Raw genomic sequence first — 17,638 nt, 5'->3', positions numbered from 1 at the left:
GGAATGTGTGAACTAAACAAATTGCTGGATGAAAGCAACAAAGTCTAAACTCATTACCATGAACTTGCCCAAAAAAAAAAATCACAAACATCACACTACCACTTATCACCAGTGACTTTAACGCTATACCTGCTCCTATAGGCCACCATTTTTTATTATATAAAATCCTCATTTAACATTGTTCTATGCCTACAAACGATATTGTGTATTAATATGAAAACCTTAATATTGTTGCAATATTTCCTTATTAACGTGTACAGTAGACAGCATGCATCCTTAAATGTCCAAAGTATATCAGAGCCTCAATTTTCAGACTCTGGGATTGCACCCAAGATTTGAAACGCCATTATCAGGATCTTGATGACTGCAGGTGATTATCAATCATCAACATTTTCTGCAACAACGTGGTCAGTAGGTGCAATAACCACAGCCAACTAAGTTGCTCGTTCTGGTGATTGCAAGTGAAACATCCGGATGTTGAGCATGTTATCATTGATGTCAAAGCGGGTGCAGCACGGGCAAGATGTCATCATTGATGTCCTCGGCATACTGGCATGTATGGATGAGATGATGCATTTGTGAAACCATAGCTCTAGGGTTTGGTTTCCTTGGAGGATGAGCACACCCTGCATTAGTTGGATATTTTGATGAGGTAGGTCACTGAATTTGCCTCAGAGACTGAAGCCAGTGGATTCTACTCGCCATGCTGATTCCGTTGATATGTGGAGCGTCTTGTGGGCCTTAACCATTTGTGAGATATGCTTGTTCCAACTTCAAGCCTTGTCCTAGTGGTCAAAATCCCCAGCAAAAGATGACGTGGCAGTATATGATTAGTTGGCACTTAAGAAGCCAAAAAGACTTCTCATTAAAAATCAAATTAAATATTTTTGGCTTATATCTTTATAGCAAGCAAAAAGAATTATATCTTATATCTGTCCTTTCTATTGCATCTCCTCCATACACTTTAGGAAATTGGTTGATTGATAGTGGTGCCTCAAGGCACTTCACCGGGTATAAGGAAGCTCTTTCAAATCTGATTTAAAGGGATACAAATTTAGAAATTATCCTCGGACACAATGCCACCTATCCCGTGACGAGAGTTGGGAATGTTACCCTTTAATATAATCAAGGTAACACCATTCATCTTCAAGAAGTACTATGTGTACCTGATCTAAAGAAGAATCTAGTGTCTTCTCGGTGATGGAAGACAAAGGATTCAAAAGTGGAATTCATTGATGAAAAGTTACGTGTGTGGAAAAGAAATTTCAAAAAAGCATTTACGCTTGCATTCAGGGTTGACAATTTATATCAAGTTGGAGGAAGTCCACTAAGAGCTATGTCTTGCGACACATCTCTTCAATCCGAACTATGGCACCAGAGGTTTGCTCACCTTCAGTATAAGGCTCTACCCGATGCAAGGAAGATGGTTACAGGTATGCCCGAATTCAAAATAGAGCATGAAGGTGTATGTCAGCGATGTGTCGAGGGAAAACATACAAGGGGGACCATTCCCCTCAAGTGATAGCAAGACTACTGACATATTGCAATTGATTCATTCTGCTCTATCTGGTGCAATGCCCGTGAACTCATTGGGAGGATAGTTATATTATGCAACCTTTATAGATGATTTCTCTCGCAAGGCTTGGATATATTTGTTGAAGAAGAAAGACGAAGCATTCTCATGGTTCCGTTCTTTCAAAACTTTGGTCGAAAATCAAACCGGGAAGAAAATCAAAATATTGAGGACCAATAATGGAACCGAATACGAATCAAATTAGTTCAAAGATTATTGTAGAGAAGTTGGCATTAAGAAGGAGACTACTATCACATATACTCCTGAACAAAATGGTGTTGTTGAAAGGAAGAATCGTTCTATCGTAGAAGCCACTAGTGCAACGCTCTATGATCAAAGCCTTCCAAAGTTCTTATGGGCTGAAGCTGCAAACACCAACGTGTATGTTCAAAATAGATGCCCTCATCAAGCGTTGGACTCCAAGACTCCCGAAGAAGTTTTCAGCGATAAGAAACCTAGTGTTTCTCACTTTACAATTTTTGGTAGCCCCATATATTTTCATATGCCGAAAGAAAAGAGAAGCAAATCGGATGCTTCTAGGAAGAAAGGAACATTTGTGGACTCCAGTGAAACTTCTAAGGCATATAGAATCTATGTGCCTGGTCAAAGAGAAGTGGAGATAAGTCATGATGTCACTTTCAATGAGGATGATGCCCTTGGGAAGATTAGCAACCTCCCTATTCCAAGGAAGGACAAAGAAGCAGATGCAGGAAATCAGGGAGAACCGCAGGATGAGCAGATGCTTGATGCTGAAGGACCAATGGATCCCATTGATCCACCCCCTCATGAGCCCTCCTCCTCGAAAAGGAGACCCACATGGCTTAGGGAGACTCTTGAAGATGCCGAGAGACATGTTGCAACTAGGGGGGCATTTCATGAAAGCAAGAAGCCAAATAGCTACCAAGAGTACTTAACTGCTATGAGCACCATTGTTCAATTTGAGCCTTGCGCATTTGAAGAAGCTGCCAAACACCAAGTTTAGAAGGATGCAATGAATGAAGAGTATGAGTCGATTATGAAGAGCGATGTCTAGGATGTGGTCCCTAGACCCAAGGACAAATTCGTTGTCACCTCGAAATGGCTCTTCAAGATCATGCATGGACCTGATGGAAGTGCTGAAAAGGTCAAGGCCAGACTCGTTACTCGAGGCTTCTCTCAAAAGGAAGGTGTAGATTATGATGCGTTGATTGCATCTGTTACTCGCTACACCACCATCCATTCGATTATAGCCCTTGTTGCATGGATGTCAAGACTGCCTTCTTGCATGGTTCACTTAAGGAGGAAGTCTATGTGGAACAAACTTAGGGGTTTGAAGTTCAAGATCGTGAGACACATGTATGCAAATTGAAGAAATCCCCCTATGGGTTGAAGCAAGCAGCCTGGGCTTGGTATGAGAGGATTAATAGTATCTGATGAAGCTAAGATTTATAAGAAGTGAAGTTGATCCACACCATTACTTTAAGGTTGAGAATGATAGACCTCTCATATTGGTACTCTATCTTGACAATCTCTTTCTAACAGGTGCAGACCCTCTTATTCATCAATGTAAGAGAGAGTTGACTTCCAAATGTGATATGAAGGACCTAGGACAGATGCATTACTTCCTAGGGTTGGAGGTCTGGCAAAAGCCAGGGGAGATTTTCCTTTCTCAAGGAAAATATGTTGTGAACCTACAAGAAAGATTTGGGATCATGGGTTGCAAGTCCGTGACTACTCCGATGGAACTTAACTTCAAGAAGTTATGTGGAAGTACTGTTGGGCCTGATTTGGGAAATCCTACTGAGTATCGTTAACTCGCAGTGGCTCTGATGTTCTTGGTGAACTCTCATCCAGACATATGTTTTGCAGTGAATACATTGAGCCAGTTTATGGTCGAGCCTCATCACATACATTGGATTGCTGCAAAGAATCTCTTAAGATATCTTCGAGGCACAATCACTTATGGACTGAGATACACTGCCGAGAATGTGAGGCTCCATGGTTACTCTAATGCAAACTGGGTTGGCAGTGTGGTGGATCGTAAAAGCACATTTGGATGTTGCTTCTCCCTAGGTTCTGCTTCGATATCATGGATGAGCAAGAAGGAGAAGTTGGTTGCCTTTTGCCCGCTACTTTGGCCTCCTGTGAAGCTGTTTGGTTGAGGAAGCTCTTTAGTGAGCTGTTTGGACATGTGTTGGATACCACCGTGACCTTCTGCGACAATCAGAGTGGGATTCATCTTTCGGAGAATCTCGTATTTCATGACCGCACCAAGCATATTGATATCAGGTGTCACTTTATCCGGGATATGATACAGAGGGGAGCAATAAGGCTCCATCATATTGGGACTGATGTGCAAGTCATCGATATTCTTACGAAGCCCCTCAGGAAGGTCAAATTCTTAACCTTCCGTGAACAACTTGGAGTCGTGGAGAGACCCTCTTATGAGGGTCCCGTATGAGATAGATATTGAGCTCTGGGAGCTCTGGGGGGCTTGGGGTACTTCCTGGAGAGATGAGCAACCATAGGGTGACTCACCCTCCCCTAGTGGTGCACTATGTATAGGGTGAATGGTTCACCTTCCCATGTGATACCCCATGGTGGCATATTCATAGGCTGAGTGGTTCACCCTCCCCTATGGCATATGAGCAAGATGAATGGTTCACCTTCTCCTGCTGGCACATCCTACCCATGCAGTCTGGGACTCATGGTAAGTACCTCTCATTTGGCCAATGAGTAGGGAAATGAGGATAGGAACCATAGTACTACTGATGGGCGCATCATGCACTATCGTACTCCCTATGCTAGGATGTTGATATTGATCTAGAATCAATGGAAACTGACTTCGAATCGGTTAAGAGTGGTATGACACACTCTCTATTATTAGACACTGACTTAGGTTCAGTGGAGAATGGTATGATTCATTCTCGATCATTTCTTCTTTCTTCATAGTTCAGCAGAGCAGAGATAGTGATGGTACAGATTGTCAGACAATTTGGCAAGTGAAGTCCCCCTAGTTGAAAGGGAGTGTTAAATGTGGCAACTAGGGGCAAACTTCGCATTGGACAGCTCATATGAGGTTGCTCATATTTTTCTTGGATTCCTCTCTCTGAGAGGTGTAGGATTGATCTAAAGATCATCCAATTCTGACATGTACAAATGAAGTTATGAATTTATTTTGATTATGGACAAATTGTCAAGGTCGGCCAGCTATCAAATTAGCCTCCCCCAGCCTTCAACGTTGGATATAAATACAAGGTGCCTCCTCATTTTGACATCACTTTCATTCATCTTTCTCTCTCTCATCTTGATTGGGTACAAATTTATGTGCTTCTCTCTCTCTCTCCACATGTGATTAGGAAGGTCTGATTTTCTGGCTGCTGCGTTGACCAGATTTGACCGAAATTTCAGGAGACCAAAATTTCAAGAGCCTGACTTTGACCAGTGTTGACCTTCTTTGACTGTGGATTTGGGTGAGGAACTTTTGTTTGGGCGGGTTGCAATTCTGGGCACAAATAGCGAGGTTGTTTGACCCCTACGTTGACCAACGTTGAATGCCCTAGTTCTAGTTGCTGCATTGACTTCTGTTGACCAAGTTTGACTGGTTATTTTCAGACTGTTTTGCGCTGCACTATCTTGCTGTTGGAGGCCGAGTTGGCCGAGTTGGCCGAGTTGACCGAGTTGTTTTGAAGGTCTATTTCAGCCCTGTTGACTAGCGTTGACTTTCTGGTTAGGACTTCTTGTTTCTGTTGTTTTGACTTATCATATTGTGTAAGTGAATATTGTAAATTGTACTCTCTCTCTCTGCTGAACTTTTGAAGAATTATAAGAAGAATTGATCAAAGGTTTCCCCACATTCGGGTGTGTCCCTGGCTGGTGCGATATCTTGTGTCCTCTTGTGTTGGCTAGTCCTCTACTGCAGTATACCTAGGGGGATAGTATGGGGTACAGAGGGAGGTACCCAAGGGAATAATGTAACATTGGGTTGGGCCATAGTAATAAATAAAGTGGTTAAACCGTAACATGTAAGGGACCATAAGTAGTTAGCAATAATGTGATGAACCCATGGTATTAGATATATGGTATTGAGAGAACAATAGTAATGACCCATGGTATTGCATGTATGAATCATATATAGAGGCTAGAGACTCCCCATTGAGAGATGTCAAGGAATATTGTATGAACAAGCATATGGCTTGTGGAGTGTTCTCCTTCCTTAAGGAGTGAATGCATGGTGTTACCCTACCTCAAGGGTTTTGATTAATAAAGAGAAGCATTTCTATATTTTGTGTTTGTAGTTCTCTTGAGATTATTTACAGTTATTGGGTATATTGGCATCATTTAATATATTTCCAGGTCAGATCTATTACAAGTGGTATCGGAGCCATATTTTGTGTTTGTAATTATCTTGAGATTATTTACAGTTATTGGGTATATTGACATCATTTCATATATTTGCAGGTCAGATCTATTATATCTGCTGTTATTGTTTATGTTCTATTACATTTTACTATCATGTTGATTTGATTTCTAAACTGGATATTGATATTGGGCTAATAACGAAATTGAAGTAAAATTTCTCTAAGCATAGAACATACCATTGTTATCCTAAAATTAACAGTCTACTACTACAAGAATTTTATCTTTCCGTCTGACATGGGAAATCCTTCAATAAAATCCATTATATATATATATATATATATATATATATATATAATATTTCTTCCCATTTTTTGTTTGGGATATTTAAGGGGTGTAGCAACCCTAGGGTCATAATGTTCTCACTTTCATTTCGTTGACATTGATCACATTCTGCTACATATTTTTGAATATCATTATTCACACTCTTCCAGAAGAATGATTGACGTGCATTATAATAGGTTTTAAAGAATCCTATGTGTCTAGTGAACAATGAATCATGCAAATCTTTGAGAATCTTGGCTTCATATTTGGAATTTGAAGTCAAATAAATTCTTCCCTTGTACCATAGAATATCGTTTTTCCATTCAAATTTTCAGTTCTGAGGAAGGTTATTGATTATAGCACTTGTTTCTGGATCTTTTGTATATTCACTTCGAATCTCATTATGCCATTCAGGAACAACAACTGAAACTACAAGTAATGATAGTTCTTCGTCTTTCCTAAACAGAGCATCAGGTACTACGTTATCTTTCCCTTTCTTATGTAAATCTTATGTAATATATCCATATCAAAGGTAGCGGTTTTTTCAATCCATTTTTGTTGTTCTATAGATAGTGTTTTCTGCTAGAGGAGATGTTGAAGACTATTATGATTTGTTTGTATTAAGAACTTACTTGCCAAGAGATATTATCTCCATTTGGCCAATGCGTGCATAATAGCAAGCATTTCCTTGTTGTATGTAGACTTGAGACATTCTTGTTTATTGAGCTTCCTGCTTTCAAATGTGATTGGGTGATCATCCTGCATTAGTATAGCTCCTATGCCAAAACCTGAAGCATCACACTCAATTACAAATGGTTTTGAGAAGTCTAGAGTTGCCATGCCAATACAGGGGTATTAGACATAACTTCATTCAAGTCTTCAGAACACTTTTCTGCTTCATCGTTCCACCGAAATGAGTTCTTCTTTAGAAGGTCTGTTAGGGGCGTGGTTATATGGGCATAGTTTTTTATAAATCATCGACAATACCCAGTGAATCCTAAGAATCCTCTTAGCTTAGAGATATTAATTGGTTTGGACCATTCCCCTATAGCCTTGATCTTATTAGGATCTACTTTTACTCCTTCCTTGGATATTATAAGTCCCAGATACTCTACTTCTTCCTTCCCAAAAGTGCATTTGGACTCCTTGGCATAGAATTGATGTTCTTCTAGTACAGTAAGAACTTGCTCCGAATGTTGTAGGTACTCCTTCCATGTTTTACTATAAATTAAAATGTCATCAAAGAACACTAACACAAACTTCCTTAGATATGGACGGAATAACTCATTCATAGTAGCTTGGAATGTTGTCGGTGCATTAGTTATACCAAAAGGCATTACTTTAAACTCATAATGACCTTCATGTGTTCGGAACGCAGTTTTTGCTATGTCTTCCAACTTTATTCTAATTTGGTAATACCCTGACCTTAAGTCCAATTTTGACAAGTATTTAGCTGCATGTAATTCATCCAACATTTCATCGATAAAAGGGATTCGAAATTTGTTTTTAATTGTTATTTTGTTTAGTCCCCTATAATCGACGCATAATCTGAACAATCCATCTCTCTTTCGAACTAATACAACTGGAGCAGTATATGGACTTCTACTTTTTATGAATAATGCCACAATTTAAAAGATCCTGGACTAATCTTTCAATTTCGGTTTTTAAGGATGTGGATATTGATACGACTTGATGTTGATGGGATTTGATCCTAATTTGACTTCGATTGTATGCTCAATTTCTCTTTTAGGAGGCAACTTCATTGGAAGATCTTGGAATACTTTTTCGTGCTTTTGAATTAGCTCTTGGACCTCCAGTGCTTCTTCGTTGACCAGATTTGAAGTTAACATTTCTAATTGATGACATTGTACTAAATAAGTTGGTGCTCCCTTCCGAATCATTTTCATCATCTGGGATGATGATACAATTTGATTCTCAGGGGGCTAGAACCCATATAACTTGTATTTATGCCCTTCCCATTTAAATTTTATAAATTGCTTTTGATGGTTGGCAGAGTAAGTACCTAGGGTTTGAAGCCATTGGATACCTAGGACCACATCCACTCCTCCTAATGGTACAGTGTAGAACGGATATTCTAGATTATAGTCTTGAATCTGTAATTTGACTTTATGGCATTTCCCTACCTTTTCAATTTTCTTACCATCAGCTAGCATAACCTTCATGTTGGACATGGGAAATGTGAAAATGTAGAGTCTTTTCGCCATAGTTGAATCCAAAAAGTTGTGGGTGCTACCGGTAACAATCAGAACCATTACGTTGTCCTTCTTGATATGTCCTTTTAACTTTAATCTTTGGGGCTACGATATACTTGTCATGTTCGATAATGACACTTGCAAAATATTCTTGTTATCTAGTTCTAGAGAATCTTCAATTTCTTCTACATCTGATTCTTCAATGTCTAAAAGCAAAGAAAGCAAAGATCTTTATTGCATAAAGAAATTCCTCCCTAGATGAGAGCGAGTGTTGAAAATTGGCAGCTCAAGGATGTGATAGAACTCTGGACACCACATATCTCCACAATGGTATGATATTGTCCACTTTGGGCCTAAGCCCTCATGGATTTGCTTTTGGACTTACCCCAAAAGGCCTCATACCAATGGAGATATTTGTCCATCCTTATATACCCATGATCCTCCCCACTTCTAGTCAATGTGGGACTATTTGGTCGTATACCCAAAAATCCTCCCCTCGAACAAAGGACCATCGAGCCTCCCCTCAAACGATTATCCATCCGTCCACTCTCTACCAACCAGGATTCTCTGCTCCAATCATCAATGCGTTGGAAGCACACGCCTTACATGGAGCACCACCTACCTCGAGAGCTTGCTCTATCCCAGGTCAACTCCTCTTCACCGTGTTGGGGCCAGGACACGTCCATGAAGAATCCGGAGCACACCGCCTGTCTAACCGAGCTCATCCACGGATCCCATCATGATATTACCGGGGCCCACCACCTTCATTCAACATTCCGAGGATTCATCCACTTGGCTAACTTCGGGGCATGGCTCTGATACCACTTGATAGAACTCTGGACACCACATATCTCCACAATGGTATGATATTGTCCACTTTGGGCCTAAGCCCTCATGGATTTGCTTTTGGACTTACCCCAAAAGGCCTCATACCAATGGAGATATTTGTCCATCCTTATATACCCATGATTCTCCCCACTTCTAGTCAATGTGGGACTATTTGGTCGTATACCCAACAGGATGAATTTATAAAAATAGAATTTCTAAAAATAGAAAGTCTAAAAATAGTATCTATCAGTTATTACTTTCCAAAAAATACTAAATCACCTTACATCAATTGGTAATCAAGTATTGTTAATGGAAAATCCCTTCTGATCATCAATCAATCCTAATAGTTCAATTTCGACTTAATCATCATCATCATTATTATTATTATTATTATTATTATTATAATATTGTTATTAAATAAAAATTAAAGTCTCTCAATCATGAGACTCAATCATGTCATATGTAACTCCCCTCAATTAATGCATGTGTTACTCTCTCTCTCTTAATGGGTTCATTCCTCTCTCTCTTTAATGCTCTTACACACCTCTTACACTCTCTTACACACTTTAATGACTCATCATAAAAAGATTTCTCTTACACCTCTTTAATGCATAAGTTACACTTCTCTCTTAAATGCATAAGTTACACTCCTCTCCTTTATGGCATAAGTTACACTCCTATTATGGCATATGTAACTCCTCAAGGCATAGGAGTTACACCCTCATGAATTCGACCTCCTTGTTCTTCCTATATATTTGTGCCTCTCATCCTCACTTGATACACTTGTGCTTCTGAAAGGAAAATCTGAACTTGAGAAAGAGAGAGTTGGAGAGTCTGAAGTGCTACCCACCATTTTGTGGGTGGTATCCCTAGGACAAAAAAAAAATCTCCAAGATGGTCCTCAACCAGCGGCCACCAGCCCCATGCAGCCACCAGCTAGCCCATTGTGCCATTTCTCCGCCACCCGAGCCAGCCATGTGATCCCTCGCCCATCTGCCATGATCTTATGTTTGAAGGTGGGTCTCCCAAACCGAAAGGTATGCCTTGTCATTTGGTAATTGAGTATTGTAGATTGCTTATGATGGACACTTCTGGGCATGGATTAATGGGGGGATTCGGCAGAAAGAATGACTTAGGCTTGTTCCCTTGTCCCCTAGACCCCTTTTGGATATTAACCTTGCATGCTAGTCTTGTGGGATCTCTTTTACTGACCATTTAGCTTTAGGGATGGTATTTCATGGGAAACCTTGATTTTGGTTGCGTGGTCTCACTCCCTTATCCACTTACATTACCCCTTTTCCACTCATTATTGCCCCATTCATCATCTCTTCCACCTAGCTCCACATTCCTCCACTGGCTCCACATAGGTTTAGCTCACGACTTCCCCATGCCCACGCCTTGGGTCATGGCCTGGAATGATGCCCGAAGGTTGATGCGGCTAAAAAAGAAAGATAAAAGCATATTTGGCCACATTCAACAGGAAAATGTACCACAAAATGCAAAAGATGGTCGAGACAAACACATTTAGCATGTGGGAAAAAGCCAATGCATGAGCTCTACCCCATCATCATGGTCATCACCCTGGTTCCTATAGGTTTTATGAATCTCCTTCATCATAAAGGAACCCATGATTGTCCTAACCCCTGGTGGGCAATGAACTGCCCTACCTTAAAAGGGGGTATTCAATGATATATCTTATACATCATGCTCTTACCCATTGAGCCCCGAGCACTTAATCAATGAAAATCATAAAACGACAAAAGGCATATAAAAACGGTCAAAAAATCAAGGTTGGGGCACCTCATGTACCTCGATTGCTCCCTCCTATACATTATAAACCCAAGTGTGGGCTTCCCTCTTATTAACTACTCTTGTACCCCAGCGTGTGACCCAGGGCTACCCTTTCTCATCCCCTACCTCATTCACCTATCTGTCACATGCCACCACCTTTTGAAGGATGTACCTTGAATATATTATCCCCTTTAGAAGTAGAAACCATCTAATAGGATTCTTAGTTAATCTCATTTGGAGTTTAGGAGACATTGGCACATCCCAAAGCCCATTATGGATGGGCAGGCCATTATGAAGTACTTGAAGGCTAGGGAACACATTGGATCTTATGCAAGATTGTAGATGGTCTCCATCTTGGGATCAATCTCCCTATACGGGCCCCGGGGTTCTAATCCTCCAGAGGCCTACATTGGCACACACGCCACTTGAGCGGAAGTGGGAAGACATCGCGTTGTAGTCAAGCGGACTACAGGCGATGAGGGGCAGGATCCTTGAGGTACCCAGCCTCTTGGATTAAACCTTGCTACAAGAGCCCCGACGAGGAGCAACAGGACTAGCTCAGTGGGTAGAGACGAATGCGGATGGAGCGGCAGAGAGAGCTATAGTGTAGGAGTCCCAAGACAACGCAGAGCTAGCAAGCTGCATCAGTGCGAGAGGCACAGGAGTGTTGCACCAGTGCAGGAAGGCACAACGAGGTGTGCAACGTTGCGAGATGCAGGGAGTTGTTGCAGCAGCATAGAGGTCAGAGAGAGGCAGCACTTGTCAGCAGTAAGGGAGCTTCATCATCAATGGGTGTTTCTAGCCCAACAGGGAGGTCAATTGGGAGATCAGTTACTTACTTCTCAGTAACTGAGTTGCACTGCAACAGTGGGCAGCACGATGCAACATGATGAGAAGAGGTGCAATGCTGAGAGAAAGGACCAGCAGCAGCACAGATGCAGAGGGAGTTGTCGTACAGATGCAACAGTGGAAGTGGCAGAAGCATGGGCAGCAATACAAGAGGCAGCAGTGCAGAGGATGTTGGGCAAGAAGGCCTAGCATCGGCACAGGTACTGATGTCGAATGATCAAAGTAATACTCAATGAGGAGTATTGCTAGAGCACAGTCCTCGCTAAGAGGGAGTGTTGATTTGGGGTAGCATCGGATGTGCTCTAGCCACAAAATTTGGTGGAGAGGTTAGGGCACATGAGATCTCCAATACCCAGAAAGGGTTTGGACAGATTCTAAACAGATCAAGAGATATTAAAATAATTAATATTTTTAATGGAGTCCCTAAGTCTAAACTTAAGGAAAATAAAATATTAATGTGTATTAATATAAATTTGTGTTAGAGTGGTCCAAAAAACATGGATCAAGCCAGATCTAATCTTAGCCATTGATTAGGGACTTAATCTCGGTCGTTGAGATGTCAACAGGAAAAGTATAACAGGAGGCTTGAAGGTCACTTGGAGAACACACCAGATGATCAGTGATTCTATTCTCTAGAGCAGGGTTTGCTAGGAGAGATAGAATCGGTGAACGGGAGAGCAACTGAGCGGCATTGAGTACAGAGAAACAGAGAAGGCATAGATTGTGTCGGGAGAGCAACGCAGCAACCAAGGAGGGTGACGCAGAGCCAACAAGGGCTCACGCAGGGCCACGCAAAGGCAGCCAAGTGTTGCGCAGAGCACCAGAGGGGCCAACGCAGCTGACGCAAGGCCTCCTGGGGCAGACAGAGAAGGGCTGACGCAGTCCAGATTGGGCAGACGCTGGGGTTGCAGGAGCAGTTTTGTGCTAAGGAGCTGTCGGAAGGATTTTCCGAGGTTTCAACCAGGAAATTTCTCTCAAACTGTGAGGTATAGCTGCTAAGGAAATTCTCTGTTTCTCTAAAACTGTGAGGTATAGCTGCTAAGGAAATTCTCTGTTTCTCTCAAACTGTGAGGTATAGCTGCTAAGGAAATTCTCTGTTTCTCTCAAACTGTGAGGTATAGCTACTAAGGAAATTCTCTGTTGGGTATGCCAGTTACGGCACCCAGATTGTAATCTGATATTGCTTAATAAGAAAACCCTCAGATAGTTGCACCAGTTTTCCCGCATTGGGTTTTTCTGTGGACATTGGTCCAAAAATAATGGTGTCATGTGGTGTGTTTGTTCTTGTTTCTTTTAGTTGTTGATCTCTAATATGTTGAGCATGCACTGGTGTTTATTTTCAGTATTTACTTTGTAAATAACTTGTTAAAGAAAAATTAACAAGTAGGTAGGAATAAATCAGAAAAAGTGCATGAAGGGTTTATAAACTAAGTAAACTTAGAAACTTCAACATTTGATTGTTGTTTTCAATATTGTTTTGGGCTAACTTTGACCACCTTAGAAGGCCAAGTTTGACTAGGTATGACCAAGTTGCATAGAGGATGATTTGCTACTGTGTTGACCTCAATTGACTTTCTCATTAGGGCAGAATTTTACTGTTGTTGACTGCAGATTTAACAAGGTTATTTTAACTGTGATTTGGCAAATCAATATTGAATTTATTGTACTCCCTCTCTCTACTGAACATTTGATATAATAATAAGAAGAATTGATCAAAGGGTATTCCCTGTTGATTTCTGGTAGCATCGGATGTGCACTAAGTCTCAAATTTTGCAGGGAGGCTTAGGCACATGTATTCCAAAGAACCCAGAAACAGTTTTATTAAAATAATTAATTATTTTTAATGGAACCCTAAGTCTAAACGTAGGAAAATAAAGTAATTAATGGGTATAAATCTAACTATGGGTGTAACTTCTAGAAGAAGACGACGATGAAGCAGAAATGATCGTAGCCATTGATTAGCTTCTAATCTGGGTCGTTGAATGTCAACGAGAAGATTATTTAAGGAGGCTTGAGGGTTACTTGCAAGAACACACAAAAAGTTCAGAGAATCGATTTTCTGAAGCAGAGCAGCTATCGGGAGAATATCAATAGTGATCTTTTGCAGTGAGGGGCAGGGATAGTTGGGTTGGAGTATCTTCTCCAGAGCCCAGGATACGCAGCAGAGAGGCAGAGAGACACAAGGAGGAGGCAACACAGACCCAGGAGGGGTTGGCGCTAGGCCAGAAGGGCCCATGCAAAGCTTGATGATGAGCCAGGAGGCCTCACAGAAGTTGCGCAGTCTTCAGCGCAATAGTCGAAGTTTGCAGAGGGAGCTGACATTTGTCAACTAGGAGGGCTGGAAACTTCTCCAGAGGGCAAACGTTTCCCAGTTGAGCTGACAAAGAGCCTTTTGAGGCTGACGCAGGGCCAACGCAGAGATAGTCAGGGACAGCTGGTTCAATTGTCGGAATAGTTGGGAATCGCCAAGTAGAGTGAGGTAATCTCACTAGGTTTTTCTGTCAGTTTAATTTCTCTGTAACTACTACTTAATAATATAAAACCCTCAGAGTTGTTGCACCGGTTTTCCCGCATTGGGTTTTCCCAGGGACATTTGTCCAAAAAATACAGTGTCACTTGTGCATCTTTCTCTATTTGTTCGGTTCTTGTTTTGGGCTAATTAATTAATTAAGTGAAGGCTTCAGTTGTATTAGCTTCAATATTCGTTGTAGGAAACAGTAGATAATTTGTTTCAATGACTAACAAATAGAAGAAGTTTAATCAGTTGCTACAGTCGTTGATTCAAGTGGGATTCTGGAATTTTCACATTCCCCATCTTGGGGTTTTTCCCTGGCTTTTGCCAAATCTAGTGTTTTCTTGTCTTGGCTTGTCTTCTGCATTTGAGTGTTCATGTTCTGTCTACAGTTATTGTTAATATGGTTTATGGTTAATGCGATTGCTATTGGAAAACCAAATTGGAAATTGTCATTGGGAAGCTAAAAGGACATTAATGTAATTGTTCCAAGCATAGAACATACCATTGTTAACTATAATTAACAAAATTAGACGTTGAACATGGAGATTCATCATTGTTGGTAGCTACAGTCAGAGTTTCAATCACCCTCTCATTGTCATTGAGATTTGAGTCAATAGTCATTATATCCTAACTGTGTGATTATCCCAGTTTCACTTCACAATTAAATATTTTATTGGATGACAGAGTTTGGTATCTTATGTGAACTAGACGTGTGAACCTTATGATCTACATGACACTGCCCTAAATCCTTCGGACAGTATATGATAAATAATCTTGATATGACAGTGAACCTCACAAAAACCTTATATGGTAGTGACCACCTTGTTTAGCAGTCACTATGACAGTGAACTTGTTCTAAGGTAGTGACACAACAATATCCTTGAGTATCCATGATGACAGTGCTCTTGATAGCCGTATGTACTTGATATGGTAGTAACTTTGTGTACCTTGAATGGTATTGACCTCCAATATGACAGAGAGCCTGATGTATGAACCATAAGATAATTGTGACAGTAATTCATATCCAAGAGAATCATATTTATACATTGGATAATAGTAACCCTTTATTTGGCAACAATCTTTATGTGACAGTGCTCTATAACCTTGATATTTGACAATCCCTCCTTGACAGTGACAATAATGATGTCGTGACAGTCCCTCCTTGACAGTAATGATTCACTTTGACACCTATGCTTTCCTTGAGCAGAGCATTGTGAGGCCAAGTGATTGAGTCAGTAGTAGCAACAAGTAGTAGTCCAGCTAAGGCTGCAGTAGATAGTGGTAGCAGTGAATAGTAATGTAGCAGTCCAGCAATGAAAGCAGTAGCAACAGAGGCAACAACAAAGGGCAGTGGCAGTAGTGGACAACAGTGAAAACAGTGGACAGCATTGGGCAGCAGTGAACAATAGTGACAGCAATGGACAGCAGTGGCAGCAGCAATGAGAGTGAATAGTGTTAGGAATGGAATGCACCAGTAGAGGTAGCAACTTCTTGTAGTTGGCTTATTATCCCTGGTACGGGAGCCCAAACCTATTCAGGGGGTGTTTGCTTCCTTCCGGCCTTGTTGGTAAATCCCCTTGGGTTGTCAACTGGTAAATTTGTATGTACGTCATACATAACAAAGCACATGGTTGAGACGAAATTTCTGTGTATTGATCATTTGATGTAATGTCGTTTCATGTGTTTGTTTTTATGCTCTGAATATTTAAGAGTAATTTAACCACTTGTGAAAATAAGGAAAATATTGATTCAACCCCTCTCAGAATTTCCAACACCAAATAGAACCACATGAGTATTGCATAGAGAAAACTAGTATTGCATGCTAAATAAGAAATGGTGCATTGTGTGTAAGCTGAAAATTTTCACATGAACTTAAGAATATTGCATGTTACCTGAGAAACATTGCATACAATCAAGAAATGTTGTGTCGTAGCTGAAAATTTTCACATGAACTTAAGAATATTGCATGTTACCTGAGAAACATTGCATACAATCAAGAAATGTTGTGTGGTAGCTAGAAGGTCTTGCATGTTAGCTAACAAGCATTTCTTACCAGAATTCCTTTTACAATTTATATCCACTGCTTGGGAGGACTATTGCCAAGGATCTACGGGAGGTGAAAAGTCCAAGCAGATCAAGCTGAAAAACCTCATCCTGAGTACTCGCAATATACATTTGAAATGACCTTTAATCAGCGTTCCATGGCGACACATTCCCCTGAGTTGGGGGTGGCTCCCCATGTTTCTCCATGTCAACCATTTCGGGAAACTAGGGGAGACGCAGAGGAAAACGTTTATTTAATGTGGAAGAAATGTTTCTCCAAAAGGAGTGCTTGTGGTATCCCCCTTGAATTTTGCTTGAAAAGAATAATTTATGAGTGGGGAAGTCTAATATTCAACCCTAGGGCCCTACTAATGTTGTGTAATTAATGGTAATGTTAAATTCTTAAAATAATTACTTAAAATTTTTAACATTACCATTAGTTGACTCATGATGCTTGAGAGTGGTTCTAACCTCAGTGGATTTCATATGGAGAAAGTAGAATTTTATATCACATTCAAAATCCAACAGACTTAACAGTTTTCAGGATTTCAGGATTGGGGGATTGCAATGTTTTAATTGGATTCCATCATGTATGAGGGTATGGAAATAGCATTTAATCAAGAGCGCCAAGCCCTCTCTATATCTCAACGATGACATTGATTATTGAACTCCATTGGCATGACCCTAATAAAGTTGTACCTGTCACTTGAACAAAATCTCAACTAGACAGTTTAAGTTTTTTCTATCTTATTTTCTAATGCTTAAATGGTGATATTGTTGATAAGGATCCCAATATATGCAATTATTTTAATAATATGTAGGTATTTGTTGAAGCATGAATTTTTCCGAACTCGTGGGCCATCTAGAGCCTTTTTGTCGATGTACTTTTGGTTCAAATACAGATTATACTAGGTGTTATTTTAGTTATATGCACCTTGCTATATATATGAGAAACTTTGCATATTTGTGTATAATCATTTATTTGTGTATTTTTTGGACACCCGTTTTTTTGGTTCAGTTTTTTTTCTAGTTCCCAATTTTGGGGTCGACTGATTCAATCACCAGTCCAGTTCTGATAACATTGGTTCATTGTCCATTGTTCAATTTTAGTTTTAACTTTTGACTCTTGACTCTAGACATTGATGACCTTAGACCAAGTCTTTT

General features: G+C 40.4%; 1 protein-coding gene across 2 annotated transcripts in view; it reads right to left on the bottom strand.

Annotated features, from left to right (window-relative positions):
* Positions 1–17,638, bottom strand: part of LOC149146937 (K(+) efflux antiporter 2, chloroplastic-like) — a 443,890-nt gene that overhangs the window by 315,225 nt on the left and 111,027 nt on the right. The gene's annotated exons all lie outside the window — the stretch shown is intronic.

Source organism: Pinus tabuliformis, chromosome 9 (assembly GCF_031772625.1).
Source record: "Pinus tabuliformis cultivar Carrire ecotype Pingquan chromosome 9, CPIR1, whole genome shotgun sequence".
In the NCBI taxonomy this organism is placed as follows: domain Eukaryota; kingdom Viridiplantae; phylum Streptophyta; class Pinopsida; order Pinales; family Pinaceae; genus Pinus; species Pinus tabuliformis.
The sequence above is the reverse complement of the archived record's forward strand: the minus strand, read 5'-3'. Positions and strand labels throughout refer to the sequence as shown.